The 15,773-nt window shown below is 43.2% G+C and overlaps 1 protein-coding gene and 1 long non-coding RNA gene across 4 annotated transcripts in view; both read right to left on the bottom strand.

Moving 5' to 3' along the window:
- RAPGEF4 (Rap guanine nucleotide exchange factor 4) overlaps positions 1 to 15,773 on the bottom strand; it is a 163,774-nt gene that overhangs the window by 93,947 nt on the left and 54,054 nt on the right. The gene's annotated exons all lie outside the window — the stretch shown is intronic.
- On the bottom strand, positions 10,924 to 12,750 carry LOC307220825. Its single transcript, XR_013841123.1, has 2 exons — positions 12,539 to 12,750; positions 10,924 to 12,336 (listed from the first exon to the last, which is right to left on the bottom strand). It is a non-coding gene; the product is annotated as an uncharacterized lncRNA (long non-coding RNA).

Consider the following 15,773-nt stretch of genomic DNA (forward strand, 5'->3'; position numbering starts at 1 on the left):
ACCAACACCAAGAAGGCCCTGTTCCTGTAACCATTGTCTAACATCAGAAGGAAAAAGGTGACAAAAGCTTGGCATCTGATAATAATCTCAGTATATGGGCAGACTCATAATAGGATAAGGCGATCCTTTAGACTTCTTCCCTAAACCACTTGGGGTTTTATATGTCAACAAAGGACTAGACCAAACTAGAGCAAAAGCAAAGTAACTTAATAAAATACATGGATACAAGTAGAAAAGTTTATAATAATATACAGTGGTACCTTGGTCTGCAATCGTTTTGGATTACAACCGTTTTGGATGACAACCACGTCAAACCCGGAAGTGCGTGTCCCTTTTTTTGGATTACAACCCATTTTTTTTGGGAGGCCCCATTGGCGAAAGTGCGCCTTGGGTTACAACCTGTTTTGCTTTACAACCGGACTGCGGGAACATATTATGGTTGTAAATCAAGGTATCACTGTATATGACAGTAGACAAGATACAATGCTGGTTAACCCTGACACAATGGACAATTGTAACTAACCCCTCTTCATAATTGGTTTTAATGCTTCTTGTTCCTACACTTTGACACACTGTTGTGTAAAAGGTGACAAATAAATAAATAAGATTTATTTGTTTGTTTACTTCATAAAGTTTATATACTGCTTGACTATGAAAAAAAACCCCAAACAAACCCCACCTTCAAAGCAGTTTGTAAAAAAAGAAGAAGTAGAGATCTTGGGAAAATCAATGGTGGAACAGTATAGATCAATTAGCAGTGTCAAAAGCAACTAAAACTATGACCGATACTAAAAATCAGTGCACCTTAATTGTGTCCTAAAGAAGTAACCATAGGATTGCCTATTATCCTAAACAAACTGGTCTCAGAGTACAGATCTCAGTTCTAAATGAATTTTGTCACACAAAAGATGGTCTCCCCCATCACTTCTGCCAGCTGGTACTCAAAGGCTGGTGCTTCCCATTGCTGCAAAGCAGCTGGAAACTGCCTGTGTCACTCCTGGCTTCCTCTCTCCCTTTTTGTTTCAAACACTTTGTTCTCTGTGTGTAGAGGCAGAAGACAGTTCTCCTGTCCTTCTCTTCTCAGAAGAATATTTCCTTGTGGGAGGCTGCATGAGAGAATGGACAAATCATCTACACCAGGCATAGGCAAACTCGGCTCTCCAGATGTTTTGGGACTACATACCTGACCACTGGTCCTGTTAGCTAGGGGTGATGGGAGTTGCAGTCCCAAAACATCTGGAGGGCCGAGTTTCCCTATGCCTGGTCTAGACTCCCCCCCCCACAAAAAAAAAAAAAAATAGGAGGAGAGAGGAGCCTTTGGCAAGACACAAATGAAAGGAACGGAACTATCAAATGTAATTCCTTAGGGAACCATTGAGCCACGAGTCTGAGCACTGTGTATCTGAGAGTGGGTGCCAGGACACCTATTTCCATGAAGAAGAAGAGGAGGAGGAGAAGGAGGAGGAGGAGGAGCTTGGATTTGATATCCCGCTTTATTACTACCCTAAGGAGTCTCAAAGCGGCTAACAATCTCCTTTCCCTTCCTCCCCCACAACAAACACTCTGTGAGGTGACTGGGGCTGAGAGACTTCAGAGAAGTGTGACTAGCCCAAGGTCACCCAGCAGCTGCATGTGGAGGAGCGGGGAAGCGAACCCCGTTCACCAGATTACGAGTCTACCGCTCTTAACCACTACACCACCACTGGCTCTCACGAAAGAAGGAAGCGGACGGGATGCTTTTAGGAAGGGGAAAGTCACGGGAACATGGTCTGCACTGGCCTTGGGCCACTTGTTAGCGCCCTGCAGAAAGTGTTTCTAAAGTGGATCCGTTATTACAGTGATGGGGGAATGGAGCAAAGTTCCATACTTTTCTGTGTATAAGACTATTTTTCTTTCTTTTAAAATCATGCTAAAAAGTGGGGGTCGTCTTATACATGGGTAGTGCATAGGGTGGACGTTTGATTGGTTGCTGCCGAGGCTGACAGCGGCTGTTGTGTCTGTTATTGGTTGCTGCATCAATAGGTGGTGTTGATTGGCTGATGCTCCGGCAATTGGGTGGGCGATTGGCAGCTTCTGCCACCGATGGGACAGACGAGAGGCGGATTTAGCAACCCCCCCCCCCAAAAAAAGCTCAGCAACCCTGTGCCATCTCCCCTCATTTTCTTAAATTTAAGTCCCCAAAAATAGAGGGTGTCTTATACATGGGGGGCGTCTTATAGACGGAAAAGTACAGTATACAGTGGTGCCCCGCAAGACGAACGCCTCGCAAGACGGAAAACCCGCTAGACAAAAGGGTTTTCCGTTTTGGAGGCGCTTTGCAAAACGAATTTCCCTATGGGCTTGCTTCGCAAGACGAAAATGTCTTGTGAGTTCCTGAGGGTTTCCCCCCTTTTTCCCCCCTTTCCTAAGCCGTTAAGCCGCTTACCAGCTGATCCGCTGATAAGCCGCTTAACAGCTGATCGCTAAAAGCTGCTAAACCGCTAATAGCGCTAATCCGCTAAGCTGTCAATGGGCTTGCTTCGCAAGATGAAAAAAACGCTATACGAAGAGCCTCACGGAACGGATTAATTTTGTCTTGTGAGGCACCACTGTATTGGCTTTCTCTCGTGCTGTATTATATAATCCTCTAAACAAAATCCTTTCCCCTTGCTGCCTTACAGTGAGGGATTTTTTTTTGCTTCTCCCTGCAATCTGTCGGATTTGAAGCTATGGTGGTATAGTTAAGAGAAGCTGTGAAATGCATTAAGGAAAACCCCCCAAAAAAGTGCTTTTAAAACAGAGGAATCATAGAACAGCTGAAAACAGCAATTACGACGCAATTGTCTGTGGGAGAGAGAGCTAAACAACAGTTTATAGATTTGACCTACTGTATCTTACCTTTAAGAACACAAAGAGGAAAACATTGCTACACAGAGCAGTGTAGTGAGTTTGGCAGAACAGCAGTGGGGGCAATGCTGCCTCTGACTAGGACAGGGATGGGGCAGGGCAAGGTGAGGTGAGGTGGTGGCCATGTTCAAATGAAGATCATTGGGGGACCTTGGGCCAGTCACTGCCTCTTAGCCTAACCTACCTCACAGAGTTGTTGTTAGGATAAAATGGGCAGGAACCATGTGCACCACCTTGAGTTCCCTGGAGAGCAGGTGGGATATAGATCAAGTAAATCAGTATTAACTACAGTGGTACCTCGGGTTACATAAGCTTCAGGTTACAGACTCCGCTAACCCAGTAATAGTACCTCGGGTTAAGAACTTTGCTTCAGGATGAGAACAGAAATTGTGCTCCGGCGGCGCGGTGGCAGCGGGAGGCCCCATTAGCTAAAGTGGTGCTTCAGGTTAAGAACAGTTTCAGGTTAAGAATGGACCTCCAGAACAAATTAAGTACTTAACCCGAGGTACTACTGTAATGGGTTTTGATGCATCGTGTCTAAATATTGTTTAAAGGTTTTTTTAAAGGAACTCATGAAGCAAAACATGCTGAGTCATACGGAAAGAGTACTGGCTTTGTGTCTGCACACACGGGGAATCAAATGATCTACATGTGAGAAGTCGCATCAGCCTCTAAAGCTGAATCTCAATTATACAATGGCGTTTCTAAAGAAGCCTTAAGTTTAACTGTGGTTTTATTTAATGAAGCACATTTCCACATGCAAAAATATTGTGAAATTACATTGTTTTGATGGAGCGCTGACATTTGCTCAATTTTTTTTTATATTAAAGTACCGTACTGAAGAGAATATGTCCCTCTTGCCACTTGTGTGAATGATGCTTTTAGAACAGCATGGGTTGACTTAGGTGAAGCCGCTTTGATTCCATTTGATAAGAAGCAAGAGAGTGAGGAAAGAAATTATAGGACGATGCAAATGATAGCAAGCTTTCCTAGCTCATCGTGGAATAACCTGAGGTACCACTTTAGCTAATGGGGCCTCCTGCTGCCACCACGCCGCCACCACACAATTTCTGTTCTCATCCTGAAGCAAAGTTCTTAACCCGAGGTACTATTTCTGAGTTAGTGGAGTCTGTTACCTGAAGCGTCTGTAACCTGAAGAGTCTGTAACCCGAGGTACCACTGTAGATGATCTTCCGCGAACCTTCCGCTGTACAACTCCTTAAGCAGACAAAAGTCCTTCATTCTGTAAAACTTTGCATAGGTACATTCTAGAGCTTCCTAAAAACACCAGACAGCGCTTTCCGCCCGAGGAGTGCTGTTTTCTATGCAATGTGGCAAAAAAAACACCCCAACTATTTATTTAATAGCTTGTACACTCCTTTGCAGGGACGCAGGTGGCGCTGTGGGTTAAAACACAGAGCCTGGGACTTGCCTATCAGAAGGTCGGCGGTTCGAATCCCCGCGACGGGGTGAGCTCCCGTTGCTCGGTCCCTGCTCCTGCCAACCTAGCAGTTCAAAAGCACGTCAAAGTGCAAGTAGATAAATAGGTACCGCTCCAGCGGGAAGGTAAACGGTGTTTCCATGCGCTGCTCTGGTTCGCCAGAAGTGGCTTAGTCATGCTGGCCATATGACCCGGAAGCTGTACGCCGGCTCCCTCGGCCAGTAAAGCGAGATAAGCACCGCAACCCCAGAGTCGGCCACGACTGGACCTAATGGTCAGGGGTCCCTTTACCTTTACCCTCCTTTGCAAAATCAACATGGTGATATATAACATGGATGCGAAACCTGTCTCTTCCCCCCGCCACCCCCAATATTGTTGAACTCCAAGTTCCATCAGACTCAGCAAGCATGCCCAATAGTCAGGGATAAGGGAAACTGCAGTCCACCAACATTTGGAGGGCCACAGGTTCTCCATCCCTGGGCCATCCCTTGGGTTTTACATCATAAATAAGAGTATAGCCAAAAGTTCAGTTTCAAAAAACAATTACTCCTGTACAGTGGTGCCCCGCAAGACGAACGCCTCGCAAGATGGAAAACCCGCTAGGCGAAAGAGTTTTCCGTTTTGGAGGCGCTTCGCAAAACGAATTTCCCTATGGGCTTGCTTCGCAAGACGAAAATGTCTTGCGAGTTCCTGCGGGTTTTTTCCCCTTTTCCCCCCCTTTTCCTAAGCCGCTAAGCCGCTTATCAGCTGATCCGCTGATAAGCCGCTTAACAGCTGATCGCTAAAAGCCGCTAAGCCGCTAATAGCGCTAATCCGCTAAGCTGTCAATGGGCTTGCTTCGCAAGACGAAAAAACCGCTATACGAAGAGCCTCACGGAACGGATTAATTTCGTCTTGCGAGGCACCACTGTACTTCAAGAGAAGAAGATAAGGTGAAAAACAACAGGTCCTCAAGAATGTTGCAGACAGACCAAGAATGAAGAGGCACAAACCTCAAGATTTTGGAATTGACAGGATCACAACTAGATAAAGAGAAGATCTGTGAAGGGGTCCATGCGTCTCCACCCTCAGCGCTTAAGCCCAGACACTGAGGTCCTCCTCCGAGGGTCTTCTGCTTGTTCCCTCACTGTGAGAAGTGAAGTTACAGGGAACCAGGCAGAGGGCGTTCTCGGTAGTGGTGCCCTCCCTGTGGAACACCCTCCCGTCAGATGTCAAGGAGATAAAGAATTACACAACCTTTAGAAGACATCTGAAGGCAGCCCTGTATCGGGACGTTTTTAATGCTTGATGTTTTTATTATGTGTTTAGATATGCTGTAATCCGCCCAGAGTGGCTGGGGAAACCCAGCCAGATGGACAGGGTATAATTATAATCATTATTATTAGCCACACAAAATATTGGTGCACTACCTTACCTGCATCTGCAGAGCAGTTAGGTGGGCTCTTGTACTTTGCTTGGCTGCTTAGCCTAAACTGAGAAAACACCTTTGTTCAAATACACCTTTGAACATACCAAAAGTGAGGTATTCCATAAGAGCAGCAGAAATGTACACTGTGCATGTGAATTCACTGGAAAGAGCTATTCAGCGAACCATCTTAAATGTGTTTGAGCAGAACCACAGATCACCATGCAGTGCGTGCTCCATATTGCTACCATGCCTCCATTTTCACAGATGACTTCATACTCAGTCTCACATTCAGGAATTCTTTGTCAGTGTGGCTAATACCCCTCTGAAGGACCTGTCTAGCACATCTCTTGACACCTTGCCTCAAGGCAAGATTTGAATACCATACAGAACAACTGGGAGGGGATTTCATACGCTCTTCAACTTTCTTCCTTAAGGCTTTTCTACGCAATAAATTGCTCACCCTCTGGTTCAGAGCAAACTTAAAATTCTATCTATTTTGGATTTTTAAAAGTGCTCTATGGCGCTGACCACAGATTCTCTATTGGACATCCTGTAAAAGGCTAACACGTTTAACAAGGGAATTATATGACCATTTAAAATATATGATTCCTGTGCAGCTATAATGCCCATAATCAGCAATTCCATAAGACTGATCTGATGAACCTCACTTTCTTCTTCTTTGCAGTTTAAGCAAAGCTCCGGGGAGGGTGGTGTTATAGGAGCGAAGCCTGGCAAAAATGTCATTCCTTCATAATAGAAAGTGTCTGACAGCAGAAACCAGCATTTACTAAGACAACAGACTTCTGCATAAAATAAAGATCCATTTAAACCTGAGGAAAAAATATAAATCCCTGCCTGGAGAAGACTCCAATACACAATTCACTATGGGGTTAGCAACAGAGGGAGGAGAGGAAGATGTTGGAGGAGGTAACAGGGGAATAATATGTTTTCAGTTGAGCTGCACATACTTAGGCTTTGTTTCAGAAGATATAGCTGGCCAACGAACACAAAGTCAATTTTTGGCGTCTTATATAAATATCTGAACAGGAGGTGGGATGATTGGTTCCTTCAGCTGTTCCAAAATGCAGCACCCAGATTTCTGGATCGGTTTCCATTTAAGAACTCATATAACCCCCTTTTAAAACAGCTGCGGTGGTTCAATAGTTCGTTTTCAGGCCCATTTCAGTCAGTGTGTAGTAATGGTTAGAGTGTTGGACTAAGACTTGGGATCCCAGGGTTTAAATCCACACTCGGCCATGAAGCTCACTGGGTGAACTTGGGCCAGTCTCCTTTATATAATAATAATAATAATAATACCCCACCCATCTGGCTGGGTTTCCCCAGCCACTCTGGGCGGCTTCCAACAAAATATTAAAATACAATAGTCTGCTAAACATTAAAAGCTTCCCTAAACAGGGCTGCCTTCAGATGTCTTCTAAAAGTCTGGTAGTTGTTGTTCTCTTTGACATCTGGTGGGAGGGTGTTCCACAGGGCGGGTGCCACTACCGAGAAGGCCCTCTGCCTGGTTCCCTGTAACTTGGCTTCTCGCAGCAAGGGAACCGCCAGAAGGCCCTCGGCGCTGGACCTCAGTGTCTGGGCAGAACAATGGAGCTACTTGGAAGATGAAGTTGCTATATAAACGTAATATAACCAACCAAACAAACAAAGCCCTAAAGAACTGAAGCCCAAATACCAGAGAGCCTCTTAGGCATTAAGATCAAGAAAGGGTAGTTCCAATGCCCTCAGAAGTTTGGGGCGGTTGGCAGCCCAGGGGAGTACATTCACTGAGGGACATTCACTAAGTTGTGGAATTCCCTCCCCATAGTTTGATGAGGTGCTCCAAATTCTGTGAGAGAATCTTTGCTCTCTTCAGAGACCAATAGCTCCCATGATGCCCTGGGAGGGGGGTAAGGAATGACTACAAAGTCTGGCTGTCTTCAGGCATTCTGTTAACTATGCATAATAAACATACAATGGAGGGGAGCAAGGATGAGCACACCAGAACCACCCCCTCATTGTTGTTCTCGTTGCCCTCCACAAGTTGGGGTGGGGCTCTATGAAGCGGGGAGCCTCTTGTTCACTTAAGGGGATCTTATGTATTACAGGGGTCAGCAAACTTTTTCTTTTTTTCTTTCTTTTCTTTTTTCTAAATCATTTTTATTGAATGGTTTTATTTTACAAAAAACATTACAACCATACTACCACAAAATGTAATTGAGAAATAAAAATTACATACATCAATATTTTGTTTGTTATTTGTTATTTACCATCTTATTTCCTCCCAAACATTCCATACAAAACACACACCCCCACAAACACAAAAAAGGAAAAAAGAAAGAAAATGATAATAATAATAATAATAATAATATGGGTTAGCAAACTTTTTCAGCAGGGGGTCGGTTCACTGTCCCTCAGACCTTGTGGGGGCCAGACTATTTTTTTTGGGGGGGGGTGAACAAACTCCTGTGCGACACAAATAACCCAGAGATGCATTTTAAATAAAAGCACACATTCTACTCATGTAAAAACACACTGATTCCCGGACCATCCGCGGGCCGGATTTAGAAGGCGATTGGGCCAGATCCGGCCCCCGGGCCTTAGTTTGCCTACCCATGTTTCAGAACAAGAACAGGATCTCCCTGCTTCAGAAATCTGGCCCCCTCCCCAACTCATGGAAGATGACAAGAATGATGAGGACATCAGCGCTAGCACTAATTCCCACTGCCCGCTCTATTTACTATAGACAGTTGTTGAATACCAGCACGGGTTTAGTGATGCAGATAAGCCCATGACATCATTAAAAAAGCACATGACTAAGCCCTTCAAAATGGCTAGGAAGGCTTCCCATTTCTAACCCACCAGAAATGAGAAAGTTGCGAGAGATTTTTTTTTTTTTTTTTTGTCTAAACCAAATTTATGATGTGTGAACATTTCAAAAACAGATCAATGCTTCTGTACCCTTATAAATTTATTTATTTTTTCCCCTTTGGATCACTTAACAGTTACATCAATTTAACTTCGATATCATACTGTTTTGCCCAGCATATTTTATTATTTGTTTCAAGTTTGAATAACAACAACATCAATAATAATGCTGCAACAGGTATATGTTTCCTACCCAACATGTTACTTATATTGTTTATATTTAAAGTAGTTTATCATGCTTAAATATGTAAGAGGAACATTGAAAGCAGCTAATACAGAAGTATCTTCCAACAGATCACAGTATGAGAGAGAATCACATGTCATGCTAAGCGAAACCATGGCTGAGTTTGAATGTGTGGGCTTCTGGAGCGGAGTTCACAGCCTGTTTGCTCCTCCATGATCCTTTTCCCTGCTGTGCTGAACTCAGGGGTGTGCCTAGGGATTGGCTAAGTTGGCCCCCGCCAGGGCGCAGAACCAGGGGGGCTCAAAAATCACGTAGGAAGACAGCCAGATGGACCAACAGAGGAAGAGGAAGATGAGGAGGAGAGCCAGAGGGGAGCAGACACAACCCCAATGGCTGTGTCACTGGTGGAGCACACAAGGTGACGAAAAGCAAACTTTTTGAGTTTTTGATCCATGATCTCTCTCGGCACCAATTCAGCTCCTTGCCAAGGAGCCTAGTTATGCCTCTGGCTGAGCTAAGATTTGCCTGAGCATGATGTGCAAACCAGGTCATATGCACTATGGCTACACACAACAATATCTAGAACCAGTGACCACTTGGCAACAGTACAGAACCTACAAACAGAAACAAGATTTCATAGTTACAAGTGCTACAGGGTTTTTTCCTGCCAACTCAAACGGAAGAGGGGTGCGAGGTAGCTAACAACTCAAAAATGTTGCTCTATGTTTGACAAATCCTGCAGATACTCATTAGGAGACCTGAGAGGCCGTGATCTGGTTCCTTGCCTTAGGTGAAATGCCAGTCTCTGTTACATTTCAGGGACGCTGGCAAAAAAAAAAAAAAAAATGTAAGACTCCACTGCAACAGTCAGCCACCTGCTTCTGAAAAGCTAATTAAGGCAGTGACTCAGCAGCTATAGGATATTTGTGCCTTGTTGAAAAGCAGCTGTTGGCCAAGGTGGAAAAATGGGGGGAGAGATGATAAATGCTTTCAGTAGCTAGATGCTTTTCTTGTCCCACTGCCCTGCAACATTTCATCAAACATTGCAAAATTAAGTTCAGTGGGGAGATAAATAATAATAAGCACTGCATTCAGGAAGGAAAAACCAGATGCACCAATATAGGGTGGGTGGCACACAGGCAGAGAGTAGTACATGTGGGGGGGGGGAACTAAGGTTCTTAGTAGACCACTCACTTAAAATGAGTCAGCAGCATGATATCGTCAGTGTAAGACAGTTGGTGTAGTATAACTCTTCAAATGTTGGACTAGGCTCTCTGGCTTAAATAGGCAAGTCATTCTCTCTCTCCCTCTGCACAGGTTTGTTATTAGCAGTGCTTTTTTTGGGGGGGGGAACATACAGTGGTGCCTCACAAGACAAAATTAATCCGTTCCGCGAGTCTCTTCGTCTAGCGGTTTTTTCGTCTTGCGAAGCAAGCCCATTGACGGTTTAGCGGATTAGCGCTATTAGCGGTTTAGCGGCTTATCGGCTTAGCGGATAAGCAGATAAGCGGCTTAGCGGCTTAGAAAAAGGGGGGAAAGGAAAAAAAAACCTGCAGGAACTCACAAGACATTTTCGTCTTGCGAAGCAAGCCCATAGGATATTCGTTTTGCGAAGCACCTCCAAAACGGAAAACCCTTTTGTCTAGAGGGTTTTCCGTCTTGCGAGGCATTCGTCTTGCGGGGCACCACTGTACCCCTAAACATTTTGTGAATCTTAGTTTGGCCTCATTGAGGGGCACTATTTCAATAGGAGTAGAAAAATGAGAGTACCCCTAAACACTTTTTAAAGAAAAAAAAGCACTGGTTTTGAGGATAAAATGAGGCCACCTTGAGCTCTTTAGAAGACACTGAGGTATAAATGGAGTAATAGTAGTAATGCTGAAACAGCAAACACAGTTCTGGACAGCAACAATGGACATTTATAGAGACCAAATCATGAGAAATAATAGTGCCACCTTATTCTGCTTTAGTTGAATCTCACCCAGAGCGCTGTGTCCAATTGCTTTTTAATATGCACACATCATCTATATAAGATAATATTTTAGAGCAAAGCACATCAATGGAGACAAATCAATCACCTCACTTTCAGAGGAGAGATTTTTATTTGGTACATATAGCTTTGGCACCAAATATCTGCACAACACCCTATTTTAATAACCAAGCTGTGATGTTTACTCCCAAATCAAGGGCAATTCTGCTTTCGTAGATTTCTACCAACACCATAGACAGTCATTCCTCCTTTAATGCAGTAATGTATTACCTGCAATTCTGAAATCTGTGATGGAGTAGAAGTGAAAGTAAAGGTTAAGGAAACGTTGACTTCCTTGTCCATTTTTACTTTTCCATTAATTCTCCCCATCCACCCCAGTTCTCCACACACAGATATGAAGACATTCTGAACAAAATGTATATTTACATGAACAAGGTTTAGATCAATGTACACATGGAATCAGAGGCATGATTTTCTTGTGAAACCACAAAAAAGTAAAAACAAATCCAGCTACATAGATTTGCGATATATTTTGGCAGTTTTAGTTGATAAACGTGCCCCAATCAAAGGGACTCCAGTATTGCAAACACTTCTGCTGTGCAACTAAGATATGAAAGCATAAACTAATGCATCATTTCCCTATGTTCTGTTTCCACTATACTTTATAACTATTCCTGAATATTTTGGGTACAATACTATTATGTGTTTGCATTTTTAAGGATTACTTGTTTCTTCCACTTTCCAAGTGTTAGACCAATATTTGGGATGATGAGCAATATTAAGAATGCCTTGTTGATTTCACAGGGGAAAGGGGGGAGGGGAGGAAAAGAAGCGGAATGACAGGAGATATCATGGACTTATCGTGAAAGTTTCGCCATTCATTTAAAATGATGTGTGGGTTGTAGCTTTTGGTTGTGACTGTGATTGCACAGCAAATGACTGGATCATTAATCTCTCATTTTGAAAGCAAGGCTTCTAAAATGTTTCCAGAATGAAACTGTATAAATCCAGGAAAATATAATAGCAAGTTTCCCCACCCCTTGAACTCTACTACTCATGTTAAATATTGGGCCTGTGAGTTCACTGGAACCATCAATTCATATAAATACACAAATTACATTTTAATGTTGCTGCCATTTTTAATCACACACAGACTGACTCTCAAAGTGAAGGCGATTCAACTTTGACAATATCTGTAACAACTTTAACTTGGCATGCTGACATACTGAGTAACAAACATCACGGAGCAGTTGGTTTCAGTGGTTTCTTAAGTAAACGATACGCACAAGCGTCACAATTTACAAAACAGTACAATTTGCAGCAGCGGCGGCAGCAGAAGAAGCCAAAAGCACAACACAGTCAAATTTAAGGGGCAACAGCACAGAAAAACATAGGCCCATCCACCGGCAAAATCTCCTTCAGGCTATAGTGGCAGCAAAAGTTCAATGCCTCCTTGCACCAAGAGTCCCATGAGGAAATTTGCCTTGTTCTAATTTTGGAATCTGGAAAAAAACACACACCAGGAAGGATTTTTATATATATATTTAAAAATAATAATGATATGTATATATCTGAAAAAGAAAAATCTCTTCAAAGAAAAATATTTTCCCTCAGTGTGAAGCAAGAGAATTGCTAGTGACATATCAAAAGTACTGAAGCAAAGGTGTGGCTTTTAACATCAATATGAAGATTAAGGCTAGTTACCCTGTCCCTGTGATGTTTAGGCCATGTCATCACACTGCGACACACCGTGACACTTGCGTGCCCACATCATTTGCTGTCACTGGTGGAAAAAAGCACATAGCGAAGGCCTGACTAAACATGACAGGAAATTTCAAAAGCCTCCCCACCCCTCATTTTCTAAAACGGCAAACAGAGTTGGTTCAGCCCTAAAATCAATTCTGCGCTATGCCTGCAAATCTAGGAAAGCCTCATAAATAAATGCTGTGACTATTTCAAACTGACTGCTGGGATTCTCTTCCCTCAGGGCAATTCACATGACCAAACTGATATTGTTGAGAATGTGGGTTAAGTGGATCGATGTAGAATTTGGCACAGGATGAAGCAGGCAAAATGGTAGCATCATGTGGACTAGGCACATGATGAAGCAATCACAAGACCAAATCCCCCACAAACCTACTCTATATCTCCAAACTCGCCAACACAGTAATTTTAATTGGTCCTTATTCACGGAGAGAACTGCAACTATCAGCTAAGCAGAGTTGAAGGAAGCGAATAAAAAATTTAAATGTTATTCCGTCTGGCTGGGTCTTTGGGGAGATGGCCTAGGCAGGAAGCTGTCACGACAAATGAGCATGTACTGGCATACATCTTAGTAAATCAAACCACAGACACACAAAAAGAGTTAGCTGGAAGGCTGGTGGAAAACGCTGTTCAAAGCTGCACAATTTTAGATAACCTTGGCTTTTGAAACAGCCAAAGCACTGTTTTGCTGCTGAACAAGGCTGCAATGCTAGCATGTCTACTCAGAAGTAAGTCCCACTGAATTCAGGTAAGCAAGGCTAGGATTTGCAAGGGATTAGGACTTCGCTAATATCTTATACTAAGAAATAGCTCTAAGCAAACAACAAAGAGTCACTCTGAACTGGAGGCTCTCTATTTCATATTTCAGTAACATAAGCTGGAGTAATGCCAGGTGCTTTTGGCAAATCCTGCCCCACAAAATAAATCTCTTCTCTGCTTGCCTATCAAGGATACTCAAGTGAAAAATTACTGTACTGCTAGAACAACGCTTCTTGATGCTTAACAGCAACAAGGAAACCAGTTACTAATGGGGCCCAAAACTGGGAAGAAGTAGGGTGGCCTGCTTGCGGATGGGTGAATTGGTCGACTTGGGTTTCTTTCAGTTTTTCTGCTTTACAATTTTAAATTCAGTTCTCCAGATTCCTGCATTCTTTGTGCATACAGTGGTACCTCGGGTTAAGTACTTAATTCGTTCCAGAGGTCCGTACTTAACCTGAAACTGTTCTTAACCTGAAGCACCACTTTAGCTAATGGGGCCTCCTGCTGCCGCCGTGCCGCTGGAGCATGATTTCTGTTCTTATCCTGAAGCAAAGTTCTTAACCTGAAGCACTATTTTTAGGTTAGTGGAGTGTGTAACCTGAAGCATACGTAATCTGAAGCATATGTAACCCGAGGTACCACTGTATTATTTGGTTGCAGAACTGCACCACAAAATTAGAAGAGTGAATGTCAAAAAACAATGCAGGTTGCGTAGTGGTTTGCAAAATGTCAATTAGATCATCTCTCATTTAAACTTCATGAGACCCATTCTAATTCATTGTTTCTCTATCACATTTTAAAACATTTCTCTGCATACATGAAGGGTGGAAAAATGAACCTTGAGATTCTCAGGAGTCCAGTGGCAACCTAATAAGGTTTTTGCAACTGTGTGCTGCATGTAGGGCTTTGTGGCCCACCTTCAGTTCATTATTTGCTGAAACGTGACCACCACTAAAAAGCCTCTGCCACGTTTCAGAAATGTGCCATTTTGTTTCTACATGAAAATTTTTATCTGTCTTTCTGTACAGTGCAGAAATTCAGAAGTACTAGAGTGGTGTTGCTCTGTACAGGAGAAGGCATGCATGCCGGGTGTAGAATTAAAGCAAGCAGCAGATATCAAGGCACCCTACTGCTACAGCCAGGTGCAAAGTCAGCAGAGATGCTGGTGGCAATTCCAGATTATGTTTTGCCACGTTTGAAAGATTCCAAAAACCTGAATCTATACAGGCATCCCCAAAAGCATCTCACTCAGACAAGCAAAAAAAATCAGAGCATCCCCAGCTCTTATAGTCCCAGTACGGCATTAATACTGACATCGCTTAATGGCGACTGCACAGAGATAAGGAGGAAAGGTTAGGATGTGTCTGGCTGTAGATGTGTAATCTCAGCCCTCCTGAGGGAATGGTCCAAAACCTTTGACCTCCCCAGATGCAAGAGTAGTGCTGTTATCTTAGCTCTTCTGCAAAGGTCCCCCTTGCATTACATTTGCCTGTACAGACACCTGATATTCATGGATATCTGTTGCCCTATACTGGGCACAGCTGTGAAAATGCACAACCATAAAAGAAGCTATCAAGCATCATATGCAAGTACAATGATTTCATCAAATGGGCCAAAAGCCCCACAACCAGTATTAGGCACCAAATATTCCTTCCCTATCCCTACGAACCCAGCAAACTCAGTACACCAGCAGTTTCGTTCATGTATGCGGTTGCCAATAGCCCAGAAACGAAGCCCTGGTCTGCTGTTTCTCGTCTTCCTTTAAGAGAGATTTGATATGCAGGAACCCAAAGGGAAGGTTTTCAGGGATGGAACAAAACGTGGAGATTTGTTCATTGCTGCAGTTGAGGTTCTAGTTCAGAAGCTGGTAAGCCCATTAGAAATCCTATCACAGTGGCGGCTGCTTCTTCCAGGAGAGCCTAGAAATGTATTATCTGCAAAGCAAATCTTTGTTGTACATATTGTTTGCAGTTCTTTTGACATATGGTCATGGATACGTATGAACACTAGTTTTTTAAAAAAAGAAAAGCAATCATGACCATAGTAGCTATGGAGACACGATCCCAAACCCTTGAATCTTGATCTCAAATGACCCATAACGCATATAGACTGAACGTATCAATTTATACAGGCATTATGGTAAAATCCACTACCGACCTGTTTTTGTCTCATGCCCATCTGATAACAGTGACAACGACCTCTGCCTGGGGCTTTAGAAAGGATTAATGACTAACTGGCGTTAATAGCCTTTGGATGCATTTCAGCCATCAACTCTTCCAGCTCATCATTAATCCTAGGAGATGTGCTAGACACCATTCTGTCATTGTTATTAAAACTTCATTTTTAAAAAAAAGGAGGAAAAGAAATCCTCTGCACAGATGGGTGCAGCATAATTGGGAAAAGAATAATTGTCATT

Source organism: Podarcis cretensis, assembly GCF_951804945.1.
Source record: "Podarcis cretensis genome assembly, chromosome: 1".
NCBI lineage: Eukaryota > Metazoa > Chordata > Lepidosauria > Squamata > Lacertidae > Podarcis > Podarcis cretensis.